Source organism: Pituophis catenifer, unplaced genomic scaffold (genome assembly GCF_029215685.1).
Source record: "Pituophis catenifer annectens isolate HBS135680 unplaced genomic scaffold, rPitCat1.0.hap2 SCAF_71, whole genome shotgun sequence".
In the NCBI taxonomy this organism is placed as follows: domain Eukaryota; kingdom Metazoa; phylum Chordata; class Lepidosauria; order Squamata; family Colubridae; genus Pituophis; species Pituophis catenifer.
Window position 1 is genome coordinate 118,762 of NW_027256951.1, and position 4,469 is coordinate 123,230.

The window sequence follows — 4,469 nt, forward strand, 5'->3', positions numbered from 1 at the left end:
GCCAAATGCCAGGACATCTACAGGGAAGGAAGGATAAAAGATCTACCAACATCAAAGTGTTGCATCGCACATCCAACAGATGTGAGAAACTCTGGTACGGCATAGATCACAGCTGCCCTGTTGACTTTTCTGCAGATGGCCTTGGCCAGGGGTGAAAAAAATTATATCACGGAGAGGAAACCATGACTCGGTTCCTCTCACTCATGACGACATTCTTATATTTTGATAAATTTCCATGGAGGTTCTCAGTCCTCCAGGTCATGCTTGTCCCAAAGCTGCTTTTCCAAAAGGCAACTGGATCTTCTTTTTCCTTGACGATGTTTCGCTTTTCATCCAAGAAGCTTCTTCAGTTCTGACTAAGTGTCAGGATGTCAGAACTGAAGAAGCTTCTTGGATGAGAAGCGAAACGTCTTCAAGGAAAAACAAGGTCCAGTTGCTTTTTGAAAAAACACATTGGGGGACAATTTTGATAAATTCCGGTCGCATAGCTGGACTGACCCAAAGTCTCAATGATCTCTCTCCCTCTCCTTTAATTTTCTGAGAAAACCAGGGGTGAAATGCTACCAGTTCGGTGGCAGCGCGTGGTTCAGAGAACTGGTAGTGGTGGCAGTGCGAGGCTCCACCCACCTGCCCGGACATCGTTACTTCCTGGTTCTAACCAGGAAGTAACCTGTTTTTGACCTTCTGCGCATGTGCACATGATGCACACATGTGCACAAGCGAAGCGAGCACATGTGCACGGAGCGCACACTTCCAAACCAGTAGGGAAGGCCAGTAGATTTCACCCCTGGAGAAAACGCATGAGCTACATAATTCCTCTCAAGGACAGATGGGCTCTAATGTGGTTTTTCCTATTTCTCTCTAGAAAAGAACTTGAAATTTGCATTTTAATATCATGCCTCCTTCTTCCTTTTGCAAACTGTGATTGCCTTGAGCCGCCAAAAATTCCAGAAGCAACTATTCACACAGAAAATGAGTCAAAAATTGCCTCCCTTTCCCCAAATACCTGGATCCACCAGCAGAATGCACAAATACCGGAAAGAAACACGCATTTTGGATTGTGCTCCGTTCACAATGGCTTTTGATCTCTGGGGGGCCACTTGCATAATGTCCATGTGGGCGGACTGGCCATTTTTTTTTGGTCTTAATTGCACTCGGGGTGTGATCATACATATGTCTTTGCAATAAATGCTCTGTTCTCACACCAAGACTGATTTCCCCAAGTCCCTCAAATCACAGCCACGGATGCATTTGCAAAGCACCAGAAAAAATAATATCCCAGATGGTGTGCATTAAATTGACCATAAAGTTTATTTAAAAAAAAAGAGGGAAAGAAAATAACTATTATAAACAGAATGTACAATCCCGGTGTGAATTTTGTTCCATAATATGTCCAATGAGTCCTCGGAAAAGGAGACATATATTGTTTTGCTCTAAATCAGGCGTCTCCAAACTTGGAAGGACTTGTGGACTTCGGAGAAAGTTTACAACTTGTGGAACTCCCAGAATTTCCTCAGTCAGACAACTTTAAGACTTGTGGGCTTCAACTCCCAGAATTCCCCAGCAAGCATGGCTGGCTGAGGAATTCTGAGAGTTGAAATCCATGAGTCTTAAGGTTGTCAAGTTTGGAGATCCTGTTGAAGAATTTTAGTTCTATCATTCCAAGTCAGAAAACATTTAGTGTCAACTTGCAAAGCATCCCTGGCCTGCTCTCGAGTTGCCATAGGCAAGGGAGATGAGAAAACGGCGAAGCAGCACAATAGCCAAAAACAAAAGCACATTCCAGACATATCTCTCGCAAGGCTGTCTCCCAGAGTTACCCACAGCAGCTGGAGGGAAGTGATCTCTACAACCTGCAAAATTGCTCTATTGGCGAATGTGACTGATGACACACCCTGGGGGAATGGGGGAAATAGGTTCAAGCCTGGGCAGTAAATTACATGGGGTCAGAGTTGAATTCACTTGGAACATGCCGACATGAAGCACCTAATAAATAACTGGATTTCTTTTGAAGCTTGGCTCGAGGCTCATGATTTAATTAGGGCATCCATCAAATTTTAGGGTGGATATACTGTATTTTTCAGAGTATAAGACGCACCTACCTTTTTTGGTGAGGAAAACAAGAAAAAAGAAATCTGCCTCTGCCTCCCAGCAGTTTTGCCTCATTGCAGCAAACAGCAAACAGCCTGCTTTACTTTCATTTTTGTTTTCAACATAGCTTGATTAGCACAAGAAAAAAAATCTGCTCCCAGCAATTTACCTTCTTGCAGCAAGCAGTAGAGGCCTGCACAGCAATAGGCAATGGCAATCTCTGCAGCCTGAAACAGCTGAGAGTCGGGAAGCCGATCCAACAGACAATCAACTTGTGCTAATTAGGCTGTGCTGAACCTGAAATGGGCTGTTTCTTCTTGCTGCTTGATGCAAGGAGGCTGGGAGGCAGAGGCCAAAGGGTGGGGGCCAGTGGGTGGGCGGGGCTACATTTGATGTGTAAGACACACCTAAATTTTCAACCCCTTTTAGGGGGGAAAAAGATGTGTCTTATACTCCGAAAAATATGGTATTTTGAAAAATATTCAATACGATTGAAGGCATCCATTGACCTGTGGCTGGCTTCATTCTTCTCTAGCCTTTTCTGGATCCATCAGTAGCAACTGACATTAGTAGCTTTATTCAGCACAAATGAGCCATAAAATTACTTCCTCAGAAGTTTTATGTTCATTGATCCCCTCTGTCCTCCTTACTCGTAGAGCCTTCCCCCACCCAAAAAAATGTTCTACCACCACTTAACAAAAATCCCAAATGCAACCTGACTTTTTTTTTTTTAACTTAAAAAGAAAAAAAAAAACACCATACAATCAATGGCCCATTCTCCAAAACTCAACGTAACTTAGAAGGGATAAAATACCTCTTGAAGCAGAAAAATGAAAGCTTCGTCAAAATCAATACCATATATTGTACCACACCTGCAAAAGAGGAAAGAATTCACCGACCAGGTCTTCCTTACAACCCTCACGTACCTGGTTCCCAGCTGTAAAAATCCCTTTCATCATTGTCAGAGAATTAGAAATAAAAGAGTTTTCTTCCAAAAACTCTTTAGGTGGGAAGAAAAAGATGATCTAATAGGCTTCTAATGGTCGATGCTACCTTAGATACCATCTCCATGTTCACCTGACACCATTTTCCTTCCTCATCAGTCTCTAAATTGTTTGGAGAAGATCCTTCATCCCAAGCTGTATCAGATGGAAAGGAATTGACATATTTTAGCATGGTTGATCCAGCCAATCAGACAGTAATCTGTCAGGTCTGGAAGCCATCATTTGCATTGGCTCTTCAGGTCTGCCACGTTTAGTGCTGGGGGAAACTGGGAAGGGGGATTATATGGAGTCAGGATGATATGTAGTCATAATAACATTCCTTTCTCAGAGAGTCAAGGACATCTTGCCCTGCACCTGGACGGCTGGAACTGGGAGGCACCTCCAGTTGGGACGGTGCATTGATTGGACCTTGTGATGGACATGTGGGTGCTGGGCAGGGACTTGGACTTTCCTTTGAGTGGGGAAAACCTGGAAGCTTTCAGATTCGGGTTTTCCCAGATGTGCCAATATGACATCTCTAATAAAATGGAACTTTGAGGAACTTCTAGCCTCGGAGTCTCCTTTCGTTGGGGGTGTTCCTTGGAATCCTGACATATTTCTTTATTTTTCTACCTCCTGCATCCTTCCCTCCTTTTGGAGATATATCAACATCAATTACAGAGTTTTACTGAAAAACTGGAGAAACCTCTATTCTTCTGGACACGTGGGTGCCTAATCTCTTCTTGAAAACCTCCAGTTCTATTGCTACAGAGTTCAAAGAAAAACTAGTATTTTCATGGAATAAATACTTTGGAGAAGACAGATTGGGGTGGAAAAATCTCCGTTTTTATAAGATGGGATAGAGGTGGCTTGAAAGGGGAATAAACGAATCTCTTCGATTTATGGGAGGAAAAGTTGATTGAGTGAGTGACCGACCACAGACAGGTCGTCCTAAACTTACAACAGTTCATTTAGTGATGATTCGAAGTTACAACGGAACTGAAAAAAGTGACTTATGACCATTTTTCACAATTTTTCACAAACACCGTTGCGACATCCCCCATGATCAAAATTCATCCGGTTGGCATCTGACTCATACTTATGACGGTTTCAGTGCCTTGGGGGTCACATGATTTTGCGACCTTCTGACAAGCAAAGTCAACGGGGAAGCAACGGGGAAGCCCGATTCCCTTAATAACCACGGCGAGAAAGGTTGTAAAATGGAGCAAAACTCACTTCAATGTTTCACTTAGCAACAGAAATGTTGGGCTCACTTGTGGACGTAAGTCGAGGAATACCTGTAAATGATTTATCCCTACAAAAATAGGGATAAAAATAGCCCTGGGGAATTCATTTGAAAGGAAGGAAGCCCTTACACCCCCTTTTTTTCTGGAG